At 46.7% G+C, this 15,059-nt stretch overlaps 1 protein-coding gene across 5 annotated transcripts in view; it reads right to left on the bottom strand.

Moving 5' to 3' along the window:
• The window catches only part of LOC147457218 (tRNA/rRNA methyltransferase (SpoU) family protein), a 241,074-nt gene that overhangs the window by 39,488 nt on the left and 186,527 nt on the right, over positions 1-15,059 (bottom strand). The window lies entirely within an intron of this gene.

Here is a 15,059-nt window from a genome sequence, read left to right on the forward strand (position 1 = left end):
AACAAAGGAGGAGGATGCGGGCTCTACATGTGAGGGTAACCGGCCTCAAGGACCTAAACAACGTGGAAAAAGAGGTCACAAGCCTCACATCCATGATGGGGATGGACAAGCCTTCACACACAAAGGCATGGAGAGTGGGCAAGAAGAGTGATGACCGGGGAGAATCTTCACAAGGGAGAGTTCTCATACTACGCTTTCCCTCCTTGGAAGAGAAGAAGGAATTCTTGAGAAAGAGGCCCGCTCTGATGAAGACAAGTATTAGGACAATTTCAGAGACAGGGACATTGTTTTCATCTTTGAGACTCATCAGGCCCCTGGACAACTTATGCCACATGAGGTGGGATACACATGGAAGAGATCCCACAGGAGAGTCGCAAGATCTAAGCATGGGAGTAGAGGTTTAGAAGGAGTAGCAGTGCTATTTAGGGAGGAGTTACAGCCACTACTACATATTGTACGCAGAGATGATCATGCTAGATACATGTGTGTGAGACTGAGAGCTCACACGAGCCAATTTATATAGATTGCCATATGTTACTTCCCTCCAGAACGTGAGTATACACTGCACCCAGAGGACAATCTCCTTTCTCGATACTAGATGCTCATATATGGGAGTTTTCTAGGGACGGTGATATCATCCTCCTAGGGACTTCAATGCCCGAACAGGCAGCTCTAAGACAGTCTTCTACAACACTTCAGATGAGATGCTTAGAGAGTTGGATGTGGGTGAGTTAAGGCTTGACAGTTGCTCACATGACAAAGAGCAGACAGAGTATAATAGATACCTCACAAAGATGACGACTACACATGGGTTAGCCATACTTAATGGCTTACAATGATTTCCTCGAGCAGTCGGTTTCACATGCTTTCCACACAAGACCAGTGGATCATGCACTTTTGACATTGTTTGTTTCATGTCAGTATAGTACAGCCCAAACCTCAGGAGGGAGGTCACATAACCGTTAAAACATTTACACCAAAGAGTGACTCGGTTTATACACAAGAGATCTATAACCGTCTATGCACAGGTGGCCGTGGCCTCTCAGTGGAGGTGTGCACAATTTACTGACTGAGACACTGCATGGTGCAATATCAGAGGCATACCCACGAACTCAGCTGGGTTAGAGGCGATATTCTCGGAGCATGCTCAGTGAGGAGTGCAAAGAGATGAGAGCCTAGCTTCAACTGTAACAATTGTCCAACTGTCTGTCCTGTGAAGGACACTGTATCCCTGCTACAAGTTGCCCTCCACAAGACCGCTCACCATCTCGGTGAGAGGAATACTGAAAAAACTGTGAAAGAAAACCACTAGGTACTGGATCTGTACATCTTTCCTGAAGCAGGTGCTAGGCCCATGACCTTACATACCTCAAAAGTGGAGTAAAAACACTGCACTGCTTGCAAACGCCTTAAGCCTTTGAATAGATAGGGACCAAGTATGATTGCATAGTCCATGAATCCCACTTGGCACAATAGAATGAGGCTGCACTACAAAGAGATATGCTCGGTTTGGATCCAGCGCATCTTTTATTATTGATAACCGTAGTGAGAGGAAAATGACCTGGTCCATGCTTGCAGATAACCTTGCAACAGTTACTTCTCAGTGTATGACCTGGTCCATGCTTGCAGATAATCTTGCAACAATAACTTCTCAACACTGAGGGCGAGGGGTAGGTAGGGTTTAGGTAGGGGTAGGTAGGGGCAAGGGTAAGAGAGGGCAGGGGCGAGGGTAAGAAGGGTAGGGGTGAGAGCGGGTGGGTAGGGGCGAGGGTAAGAGAGGGTAGGGGCGACAGGAAAAAGGAGGGGGTGGGTAGGGGCGAGGGGGGAATGCACTCCAGCAAAGAGATAGCATGAAGGGAGTTTGCTAGAGGTAGAGGAGAGCTTATTCTCTGTCCGAGAAGCAGAACGGGGGTGAACTTCTGTCCAGGAGATTTTTTTTCGTTGCTATGATCCTCCATAGGCTCACCAAATTTAAAGGCTTCCACGAAGGGTGCATCCCGAGTAACATCTACGACCTTCAACCTTCGAGCTAGCTCAGGTGGCTCATTGGGTTTAGTTACTGTGGAAACATTGGAAGGTGGCTCATTAGGTTTAGTTACTGTGGAAACATTGGAAGAGCGTGTAACTTCAGGCAAAGAGTGAATAGAGACTCCATAATAAGCCATAGATTTGGTAGCATTCAACCACTCCAACAGATCCTCATCCGACCCGTCAGGTGGAGTAGGTTGTTCATGTTCAGGGTTGGTTTCCATTGACATAGAAACTTGCTGCACCACGGGTTGCATACCTCCTTCTAACAGAATGGGCTTCATCGGGGAGCCAGAAGTATGTATCCACATTGCATCGTTTCCCCCAATCATGGAGTGCTTTAGTGTGTCGCAGCCATGGTCTTCCAATCAGCAAGGGAAATCCGCCCATACCATCGGAAAGACGAACCACAACAAAATCCAAGTTAAAAGTAAAGTCTTGTACCTGCAGAGGCACATTGTCTACTATGCCCACTGGGTAGATTGTCCGCTGGTCGGCCAATGTAACTATCAAGGGAGCAAGGCGAGTAGGCTGTAGACCTAGAGGTAACATAGTGAACTCAGGCATCAAGTTGATGCCAGATCCACCATCCACTCACTCCTGAGAATTGCCAACCCAACACGGACACTGTCAGGCGAGGGCTTCTATAATCAGTGAGTGGACCAGCCGGATTGGATATCATATAGGACTCTGATGGTCGCACTGGGAGGTGCCCGCCACTGGGACTTATTCCGGGGTAAAGTGACTGAATAACAGCAAGGGTGTCACATCTAAAATCCGCATCTAGTCGTAGCGTGTCATAGAGGGACACTTGTTGCAAAGTGTTCTTCAAGACTGTCTCTGCTGTAAGCTTCTCTTTTTCTACCTGTTGTTCCTCAGGTACCTTGATCTTCTATAGATCGGAAACTGCTTCCAAGAAAGCGTCATCAATATCAGAGAGCAAAGATTTGGATTCTTTCATGGCACTGAGGGATGGCTTGTTAACAGCTCAAGGCAGGGTAACCACTGGTAAGAGACTGTGTGGGGGAGTTGAACTTGCTGAAATGCTAAGACTGAGAGCGGCTCTCTGGGCCCGGGTATGGACGCCCAATAGCTCCTCTGCCAACTGCGGCGGCTTATTTTGCGGGGTAACCACGTGGGTAGAAGAGGGCGGCTGAGAAACGGTGCTCACTGCTATCAAATTGAGCTTGGGAAAGGCAAACTCATTCTGGCTTTGACTTGAGTTCCAAGCCGTGAATGCACGAAGTTTAGGGCAATCCTTACAGTAGTGATCCTTCGTTTCAGGGCAATGACGGCAAGGAGCGGACCCTTCTGGCAGGGGGCATTTGCTTTGGTAATGCCCAGATTCCCCGCATTTGTAGCACAAAATGGGCCGATTCAAAGGGCGAGTCGAAGGGCAAGGTGGTCCTTGCTCCTGGTGCATTGACTTGGAGGTGGAGACATAGAAGCTTTGAGGTGATGAGGGAGCAAGGATATGATAAAAGCTCTGAGACGAAAAAGTACTTGGCATATCTTGCATAGGAGGGGCTGTCAGCAAAGGTGGCATATGGTGTGGATGGCCACAAGGAAGAAACCATGTTGGATGTAGGTGCTGGCCCTTAGTGAAGAGTAGGACCAAGACTTTCTTGTATTTGTCGCAATCCCTTGAGGTAGTAACAGTCCTTGTCCTCATGTCCGAGTAGGTAAAATCCGCTCCGAGTAGGTAATGCCGCCACTGCGTAAGAGCATGGATAACCGCCAAAATCTCTCATAGATCTGTGATGTCATCTCCGGCCTAGAGAACAAACGACTCTCGTAAGCTATGACATGGCCTTCTTGCATCAAGACCGCACCCAGACTACGACCACAAGCATCACAATATACTTCAAATGACTTCTGCAAGTCCGGCAAAGTCAAAATAGGTCCCGTAGTCAATTTCTCTTTCAATGTCCGAAAGGCAGTCATGTCTGTGGGTCCCCACAAAAAAGGTACTCCTTTCTGTGTCAAGGTATGCAAAGGGGAAGCAACCTCTGCAAACTTTCGTATGAACCGCCTGTAGTACGAACACATTCCCAAGAAGCTTCTTACTTCATGGACATTCCTCAAATCGGACCAATCACGGCTGGTCTCTATCTTGGCCGGGTCCATTTGCACTCCTGCTGCTGACACAATGTGTCCCAAAAAGTGTATCTCTGGTAGGAAAATTTTACTTTTCTTTGCATTAATCACTAACGTGTGATCTCGTAATGCTTGAAAGACTTGAAGCAGATCATCTCTGTGTTCTACCTCATTCTTGGAGAAAACAATGATGTTGTCAAAGAAAGTGCCAACAAATAGCCTGTACTCTCTAAAAATCCTGTCCATCATCTGGTTAATTGCCCAAAAGTCGTCCAAAAGCTGTCTTGTAGACATCTCTCGGCGCTATCCTAATCTGATGATATCCACTCTTCAAGTCAATCCTGCTAAAGCACGAGGATCCCTGTAAGTTGTCGAGTATATCATCGATCCTAGGAATCGGGAATCTGTTCTTGATGGTGATTTCGTTGAGAGTGCTATAATCGATGCACATTCTCCAAGATCCGTCTTTCTTCAAAACCAACAACACTGGAAAGCAATACGGTGAAGTACTGGGCTGGACAAGACCCTTTTCCAAGAGGTCTTTCACTGGGTTCATAATCTTTTCATTCTGTACTCGGCTCACACGGTAAGGTGGCCGATTCGGTGGCGTGCTTCCAGGTATCAGATCAATGGTTTGATCTTCAGGCCCTCTGAAAAGCAATCGGCATGAGTGTGGAGAAAAATCTTGGCGTTCTTTTGATCAGGTCAAAACATATTCAACCTTTATGCATCGTTCAGTTCTCTCCCAAAAGAATGAGTAAGAAACTGAAGTTCATCAAGTACAATCTCTAAGTCCTTCATTTATCAAAGTCGCTTTCTCGGCCCGGTAGTCAACCACGGCGTAGTTCTTGTGGTACCAAGGGATCCTGAGTAGAACGTCACTCGCGTGCCCTGAACACCCCTGTCATTGCAAACGAAGTTTAGGGTTGCCAGTCGAACTACCTCCGCCTATGGCGTCAGTCTGTTGGGCGTAATTCCAAATCGAGCCGCCAATTCCAAGTGAAAAGAAGTTGGCCTTGGCTCCTTCAAAAGAGCTTCCTAATCCTTCACTTTGCCCCAAAAGTGGCAAAGTTTGTACTTTCATTCATTAGATTCAATGCAGGTCCCACGCCCTGTGGTACCAGTTCTGCTTTTCTATCTGCCTTTTCTGCCACATTCCTCAGCTGCTCTCGAACTCTCAAGCCTATCGTCGTTTTTATCATTCTGTTCTTTCTGTGCCTTTTTAGGGCACTTCGCGGAGATATGTCCATGTTCCCTGCATCCAAAGCACTTCCCCTCTCTAATGTAGCAAGCTTTCTCCTGAGGAGTAAGCTTAGGTCGTGCATCCTTCTTCTCTGGGTTGCTCTTTTTTCTTTCTACTGTCATTCCCAGAAGTCTGTTCGGCTCGTTGTGTCATGGCCTCATTTGTGGGGTAGGTCAGACTGCCAGAGTGAATGGCAAAGCCCCGCTTTGCATGACTTATCAACTCCTGAATAGAAGCTGACTTGTGTTCCAAGCAGTGATCTCGGATCTCTGTAGGTAGACCCAAGGTAAACCGCTCAATCTGTTCTCTGAATGAGATCTTCTTGAATGAAGAGGCGGGTAGAAAAGAGCTCCAGAATCTTTCACAGTAAGCATTGATTGTATCGTTCTTGGTCATCCGAAGATGGTTCCAAGCAGCTCGTATATCTCATTCATATTCTTGCGGCAACCAAGAAGAAATAAAAAGCTTCTTAAATTTCAGCCATTTAACTGGCGCAGTGTTGTTTAAAAGAAGCGTGGACCACCAAGTACGAGCATTCCCCTTAAAGTAAGAGGAAGCTCTCCGAATCTTGCAGTGCTCTGAATAGCGTCCTCCCGCGAAAGCGACGTCAAACTGTTGTATAAAAGACAAAGCCTTCGAAGCATTTGAGTATCCTGAAAAAGTATCAAACTTGATCGAGTGGCCACCTTCCTTAAACTCTCGGACTTTCTTGCTTTTATCTTCAAGAAAGTCATATTGGTTAGCTGTGGTAAAAAAAATTCTTCTTATTCGCATAAAAGTTTCCGTCATCGAAATCTGAGTAGTCTGTAGACGAGTCCTCAGTAGAACTGTCAGTCTCTGGGCGAGATGTAGCCTTCTTTGCCTTTTTCTTGCCCTTTTCAAAGCTTTGTTTCTTGCTTCGCTTTTTTTTGTTTTTTCTGTCTTCTTTGCTAGAGTCTGAAGAGCTAGAAGAACTGTCAGAGGAAGAAGAAGAACTAGGTAAGCCTTCAAACTTGACACGCTTGTTCTGTTTCTCTGCCTTGTCGAATGTCGACCGACGACCCAAATATCCCGGGAAGTCAGTGCCTTTCTTCTGCTTTTTGCCGTCCTTTTTGTCTTTCTTTTGCACGTCGAAAAGCTGAGCAATCCGTGCATCAACCACGTTCTCCAGTTCCTTCTCCGTATATTGCTTGGAGACGGAAGGTTTCTTGAGAGCGGGTTTCGGGAGTGGTGTTGTGGTTCTTTGCCACTCCGTCTGTACCTCTTCCAAAGAGGTCTAGTTCATATATTTTTCCATCTTCGGGTCCTTGGCAAAATTGAGCATCATCTTTGTTGCATCGCCAATCAATTGACGACACTACATCTCTTGCTGCTCCGCCTGAGTAGGCCTAGGCGGGCCATACTCCGTGCCGGAATCTTCGTTGCGATCCCTGCCCACATATCCAGATGCAGAGGGAGTCGACTAATCATTGCCTGAAGCCATAGATGCCGGTGGAAAAAAAATTTCGGGGATCAGATTTCCCGTAGAAGAGAAATCGGCCGTGCTCTGATACCACTGTAACATACTTGGACACTCCAAGTCAAGAATCAACCGCGACAACACCAAATAACCACTTCAAAACAATTCACATATCACAATAGATTTGTATTGGCCCGGCGGAGTTCTGTGCCTACAGATATTGGCACCAAAGACTGGCGCCCCTTTCGGTATTTCTTTTTATATTAATCAATCATCAAAGTACAAGAGAGCAGTTAGGGTTTCACTCTCAGACTCCGTGTCCGGATGCTCTCAGAAGTGAAGCCCTCACCACGTATTTAAAGGTACAAGGGATGCCTAAAAGCAGAGCCCCAAAAACTTTTAAAAATAAAAGCATCAGTTCTCTCTCTCTCTTAGAGAGTCTCTTTTTTTTTTTTTTAAAGCAAGTTTTCTCTCTTTCTCATGGCATGGAGAAAAAGCAAGATTCGTGTTGCTCATCATTTTAAAAAAATAATAATAATAATAAATAATAAATAATTTTTAGCCTCCGCGATTTTCGGAAATTAGGGTTTTTGACAGAAATTAGGGTTTGCAGGAATTTTAGGGTTTCTGGCAGAAATTAGGGTTTCTGCTGTCCACCACGTCATCACTTTGTGACAGCTATCCTCCCAGATGACATACCTATCGCCATGGTTCATCAGATGTTGAAAAATTTTCCAAAAGTCAGAGGTCACACTTTGACAGCTGCACGTCTAGGAAATGCAATGGGGATGACCAACTTTCCCGCCCTACAGCCTAGTACCCGGTCTTACTCAAAGCTCTCCAAAGTTGATACCATAAAGGCATGAAGGCATTGTTCGAACCCGATCATCCTGAGTTGCAGCATCACAAAGCTCTCTTAGTAGCTTTCAGATATTACTTTTTGGTGCGAGATGCGCAAGGAGAAAAGGGAAAAGTCGAAGTACCGACCACGTTCCCACTATGTGATGGTCTTTACTGGTTAATCAAGAACATTCCTTGTGGGTTTCATCAGATCCTCTTTACATCATTGCAGACAAGGGCGAAAAGAATTAGAGCACAAGTATAGTCATCTCAATCCAACTTCCAATGTTTTGCCGCGCCACTATTAGCCTGGGTGATCAACATCCATATCAACCCTTTGGAAGTGGATAAGGATACAACACTACCACTGCAAATAAAAAAGAAATCTGTCAGCACAGATGATCAGACGAAGAAACAGAAGAAAAGAATCAAAGTGGTCAAAGATACGGCAGAGACACTACGACCTCTGCCATTTTCAGAGAGTCAGACTAGGGTGACAGTTCCTCCAAGACGTTCTTCTCACCCCGTTCTCGTCTTTACAGTGCCAAAGGCCGTTGTGAGCTCCGATGTTCTTAGTACGCCCACTCTTGCTATTGAGGCGGTCTCTCTTCCAGGGGTATCTCTTCCCACTGCTACCATTTATACTACTGTCAATATTACAACACCATTCTCGGTAGCACTTGTAGAAACCTCGTCATTCCCCCCCATCTCCAACTAACCTAACTGAGCCTACTACTAGTGTCACTCCAATCACCCCGACCACTGTAGTGCCTCCGGGTAACCCTGCTACTACTACACCTCCAGGTGCTACTACTGCTTCCTCTAGTGCACGCGACGCGTCTTCGTTGTTCAAAATCTCTGAAGAAAACCTACAGGAGTCAAGAAATGCCATAGCAATGATTGAACTTGGTGAAGAGAAATTAGCAGCCACCCACCAGAAGCACTCAGCCATATATGCGGCCATGGAAGGCTGCTTGCGAGTTGCAGAGAGTGCCATAGCGGATAGAGATGCTACAATTAAAGACCTCAGAGCTCAAATGCAAGGATTTCGGGACATGCAGTTTCAGCAGCAGCCTTAACCTACCATGGGGTACGGGTATGTTCGTCCAGCTAGATCAGTTCAGCCATCTATGGGATATGCTGACTACAATCATCAACAATTTGGGGGAGGTACAGCTTCACAGCAGCAGTTTGACTACTACCCTCAAGGATTTCAGCAGCCTGGCACCTTTGGCTCCTTACCGCACATGTCATCCTCCCAGACACTTCCCTGTGATGGCTACGCAGGCGCACATAGACATGGGTGTGCGAGTCGGAGGCCTCAGTACACTTCAAGTCACGTACTCCCATCTGCCGAGCAGCAGGTGGCTGCTCCTTTCGCTGAGAGTCGGTTTATGGATACCCCTCATAGAGTACAGAGTTTTCCCATCGATCTGATGGCTCCACCTCCAGAGGCTGATACTTCGGGTGCAACAGTGGCCACCACTCTATCCCTTGGATGACAGATTCAGGAGTTCACCATTGTAAATATGCAGTGGATAATGGTTTTCTTTCACAGTTTTTTAGTCTTTCTCTCATTGAGACGGTGAGTGGTCTTGTGGCGGCCAACCTGTAGCAAGGCTACAGTGTCACTTTCACAGGACACAGTTAGTACAGTTGAGACTTTACAGTTGGTCTTGGGTCTGGTCTTGGGTCTGGCTGATCCACACTGGACGGTCACGCTGAGCAGTGACGTGGCATGGATACGGTGGTCTAGTGGACATCGTGGCCAGGTCAACACCACCACTCAGTCGGGATAGACTTAGATGTCGTCATTTATGAGCCATTGGTGGGTCCTTATGGTTGTATATACGAGGAGTAGCGTTCTTGGTCATGTTATCTTTATGTAGTCGTTTTGCGTGAGTCGATACACAGAGCACGTCTTCACCTTCCCCGCACATCTGAGCCTCGACACCCCATTGTATCTAAGAGTCCAGGGCTCGAGCTGAGTGTGCTGCCACACCAGAGTCTGTATGAGTTCTTTGAGATAGTCGAGTCATTTGTCGGGTCTATTGTGTTGTTGTGTCTATGTGAGCTCAGTTGTTTGTCAATTATTTCCTGTTTCAGTCTGTTTTGAGTGAGATTGTCACGCACATTGCACTGAGGAGCACCCACTGTAGAGAGCACGACACACTATCTGCGCTACAATAGGGCACGACCCTCCCACACCCAAAGCCTCCCAAGTGCAGCATCAACGGAAGCGAAACAAGGGTCAACACAACGACGCTTCCCGCGGGAGCCAACTACTCTGATTGCCTCCCATCGAGCTCCGGGAAGGATAGGATGTGGAAAGGTGGCATCATATGTCAATCTAATATGATGACCCTCAGACTGGTCAGTATCAACTGTGAACAGCATGGTGTCTAAACGAACTAATAAGAGCGTGCTCTGAGCAAAGAGGCCTTCCCAACCGCAATGGGGAGGCATCTGAACCGTGCCTCTCATGACTGCATCCCACTCTGAAGAATGGGCGGTATCAATCTCAAGCAACCTCTCTCTCTCTCTCTCTCTCTCTCTCTCTCTCTCTCTCTCTCTCTCTCTATATATATATATATATATATATATATATATATATATATATATATATATATATATATATATATATATATATATATATATATATATATATACATACATCCGTACTCAGACATCGTATTAGATTCACCAATTGTAACTTTTTGGTCTCATAGGTCATTTTGGCGTCTTGAAGACGTTAACATAACATTTCATTTCATTTCATCTCTCTCTCTCTCTCTCTCTCTCTCTCTCTCTCTCTCTCTCTCTCTCTCTCTCTCTCTCTCTCTCTCTCTCTCTCTCTCTCTCTCTCTCTCTCTCTCTCTCTCTCTCTCCAGCTGCGCAGACACAGAGATAACCTGATGAATCCCGAGGCTAGCCAATCTCAAAGACGGATCACAGACTTCTTCAAAGAAGACACAGGACACCCGCAAGAGCCACTCCCACAGCAGAGCTCCCCCTCGTCTCACACCAGAGGCACACTGATTGACCGAGCGATTGAACTCGGGAAATCCAGGCGCCCGCGACTGCGAAGAACTACACAGCATCGACGGAGGCTACGACAGAAAATTCAGAGCACGCTAGCCAAGCATGCACGACGCCCGGTCAGACTACTAACCATGGAGGAAATTGATGAGATTCGCCAACGACCGATGCTAGATCTCTTGTGATTCAGCTATCCCAACAAGCCGCCCATTTTTTGCTTAGTTTTTTTGCTTGGTTCACATCGACCAACTTAGGACCCCATAGTATATATCTTTGTCTTGTACTGTTGTTAGGTTATTTTGTTACTCTGACTTTGTATCAGATCCACCACTTTGTCACTATGGCCTTTTGAAGACGTTAATATAACATTTCATTTCATTCTCTCTCTCTCTCTCTCTCTCTCTCTCTCTCTCTCTCTCTCTCTCTCTCTCTCTCTCTCTCTCTCTCTCTCTCTCTCTCTCTCTCTCTCTCTCTCCGAAACCAAAGAGGGAAGACGCCTTGAAGATGGAGAAATTCAGCCATCAATGATTGACGAGCTGAATAGTATACGAGCACAAGTCAAAGAAATAAAGGAGGAAGGAGAAATGAAGACCTCGTGGGTGGAGGTTCTCTCCAAAGCGCAAAAGAAAATGGATGAGGCTGAAAAATGGATTGAAGTTGTCAAGAAGGGAAAAGGCAAGGAAATTCCGACTACACCCGACATCATCAACAAAACACTAGAACAGGAACAACGAAGAAGGGTACGTGCTCTACGTGTGAGAGTGACCGGCCTAAAAGATTTAGATAAGGTGGACCAAGAGGTGAAGAACCTCATGTCCATGATGGGGGTGGAGAAGCCCTCGCACACACAAGCGTGGAGAGTGGGCAAGAAGAGTGAAGGTAATGGGGAGAGTTCAAAAGAACCGGCTCTCATTTTGCGCTTTCCCTCCATGGAAGAAAAGAAAGACATTTTAAAGAAGAGGCCAACCCTCAAGAAAACAGGTATCTTTTTAGGAGATGATCTTACGCTCTCACAACTAGCACATATGAGAGAGGTCATGCCAGAGATTATAGCAGCAAGGGAGATGGGAAAGTTAGCTTTCTACAGAAATGGACGAATAGTGATTACAGAGCACCGCTCTACATGACGGTGCGAGACCTATGGGACCACTCTGAGGATGGCGGTTTGGAACTTTAATGGTTCGTATAGACTTGATGTGGGGGCCTTTGAGGACAGCTTCAGAGACAGACACGTTGTTTTCTACTCAGAGACTCATGAGGCTCCAGGACAGTTGATGCTGCATATATATTAGGATACAGATGGGAGACAGCTTGCAGGACATGCACCAGAACTGCGCATGGGACTAGAGGATCCGCAGGTGTAGCAGTTCTTTTCAGAGAGGAGCTCCAACCACTACTGCACATAGTTCGAAGAGATGATTAGGCCAGATACTTGTGGGTGAGGCTAGGGCAGAGACTGGACGTTTCTTGTACATCGCCATATGCTATTTTCCTCCCAGCACTTCAGTATATGCTTCACCTAGAGGACAGTCTCCTTACTCTGTACTTGATGATGATATCTGGGAGTTCTCCAGAGATAGAGACATCATACTACTGGGGGATTTCAATGCCCGTACAGGCAGCTCACAGAGAGTCTTCTGTGACACATCGGAGGAGATACTTAGAGAGCTAGAGCCAGAGGAGATGGGACTTGAGAGATGCTCACACGACAGAGAGCATACAGAGTATGGGACATACCTGAGAGAGATGACGACTACTCATAGTTTAGCCATACTGAATAGCTTAACGACTTTCCCATTGTCTACAGGTTTTACTTGTTTTCCACACAGACATGGGTCTAGCACTATAGACTATGTTCTGACACATCCGAGCTTTATCTCACATTTAGGATTTCACAGTGGGGCCCAGGCCTGTTGGGATAGCAGTAGATCATGCACTTTTAACATTATCAGTCTCCTTTGAGTACAATACATCTCAGGCCTCACGGGGTGATAGACATCCACGCTATACTTTTACACCAGAGACTGACTCAGTCTATGTTGAGGAGATACGTAGGCTTTTATGCACATCAGAGCCAGTATACACAGTGGAGGAGATCACATCTATGCTGACAGTGACATTACATGGGACAGCGACAGAGGCATACCCACACACTCAGCCTAGGCAGAGACGTCGTTCTGGACACATGCCTCAGAACAGCTGGTATGATGAGGAGTGTCGACAGAGGAGAGCTCAGATATAGCGGGAGCTTACATTGGGAGTGATCACCTACAGACAGTCTCGCATTGCTGCACGACGACTAGTGCGACGGAAGAAGCGAGCTTTCTTGGTCCAGATGGAGCAAGATTTATATCAGCTCTTCCTTAGTAGAGATTTAGGAGAGGCTTGGCGTCTATTCCAAGAGAAGTCTCCGCCACCAGTGATTACTTCTACAGAGATATGGGGGCAGTATGCAGCATCTTTATATATTGTACCTGGACAACCACCACTACCAGACCCACCACAGCCATGTCCGGCTACGAGCACCTTCTTTACCACTGAGATGGTAAAGGAGGCCATTGACAGGATGAAGACCAGACGGGTATAGGATCATGAGGGTTTGGTAGCAGAGCACATTATACATGCTGGGGATTTGTTGGCAGAGATGCTTGCACGACTTTTCAACCGTGTCATGTGTGAGGGCGTGCCTGAGTCTTGGAGATTATCTACTATTGTACCTATCTTCAAGACAGGAGACCCCACAGTGCCAGGGAATTACCGTACTATCAAGGTAGGACACACATTGGCACGGTTATATGCATCCATCCTCGAGCATAGGTTGAGCAGTTGGGCAGAGATTATGGGCATACGGGCACCTGTGCAGGCTGGTTTCAGAAGGGGTTTCTCCACACTAGATCATGTCTTTACACTCAGAGCTATCATTGAGGAGTGTCGAGCACATGGTAGACGGATATACTGCAGCTTTGTGGATTTCCGCAAAGCTTTTGACACAATACCGAGGGCCAGATTGATGCACCGACCTATGGAATTGGGGGTACCCAGAGAGCTGATGTGGGGGATTATGGCATTGTACAGTTCAATGATGGGTCATGTACGCACATCAGAGGGGATATCTGACATAGTTCACTCCACTATCGGAGTGAAACAGGGATGCCCACTGTCCTCTACTTTATTTGGCATGTATGTTGATGGGGTCTCTGATTATATTGACAGAGGAGGAGATAGAGGTGCTCAGCTTGCAGGGACATGGATCCCTCTTTTATTGTATGCTGACGATATCGTGTTCATATCAGAATCGCCAGAGGGTATGCAGAGACATTTGGACGCATTGCATAGTTTTGCAGAGGATAGTCGATTGTCTGTCAACCTTGGTAAAACCAAGGTCATGGTATTTAATACCACGCCACAGTGGGTTAGGAGATCAGCACCTACTTTCACATATGGGCAGGACAGTATGGAGTACACTGATGCATACACATATCTTGGGGTGGTCTTTAGTGGACCGAGGTTCACACTGAAAGTGGCAGCAGACACTAGATTGACTCGTGCCTATGCAACCCTAGGTGGTTTAGAGAGGATTTGTTCGCAGGTTCAGTTCCAGGAACCTCGAACAAAGCTCTGGCTTTTCGATACTTTGGTCGCTTCAATTATGCACTACGGGGTTCAGGTTTGGGGACCGTCTATTGACAATGCTGGATGGAGTAATATGGAGAGACCCCTGATATCTATGATTTCTAGGCTGATTAGAGCCAAGGCCTCAGTCCCACATGACATCATACAAGCGGAGCTGGCTGCCCCACCTATGGAGGTTGAGGCACTCACCAGATCAGTATCATTTGTACACAGCTTATGGGACACCACCAAGGACAGGTATGCCAGGCTTGCTCTTGAGTCATCCAGACAGCTGGCATTACAGGGAGATACATCATGTTGGTATGCACAGATGAGCACATGGTTTCAGAGGCATGGTTTCAACATGGACAGGCTGCCCCCTTTCCAGTATTCTCTTGATGCACCATCCTTGGCTCTTACACGGATGGAGACTACTAGACTCATTCGGCAGGATCTTATCCAGCTTGATAGCAAGAGGACATGGATAGAGCCATCACGGGAGTTGGGTACGAAGAGGATTTTCTATAGAGAGCATCTTCTTCAACTCACGACAGACGGATTTGTCACACGGCTCAGTTACATGGACACACATCTATCTCATGGGTTACGATGTGCTATAGGCCAGATTCGCACATCTTCACACCAGCTTGGGATTGAGACAGGTAGATTCAGAGGCATACCAGCAGACAATAGGATATGTTAGTTATGCCATGCAGAGCCAGAGACAGAGTTTCACTACATATGTCGCTGCACAGTCTACTA

Source organism: Adiantum capillus-veneris, chromosome 5 (assembly GCF_014529385.1).
Source record: "Adiantum capillus-veneris isolate H3 chromosome 5, ASM1452938v2, whole genome shotgun sequence".
Classification (NCBI taxonomy): domain Eukaryota; kingdom Viridiplantae; phylum Streptophyta; class Polypodiopsida; order Polypodiales; family Pteridaceae; genus Adiantum; species Adiantum capillus-veneris.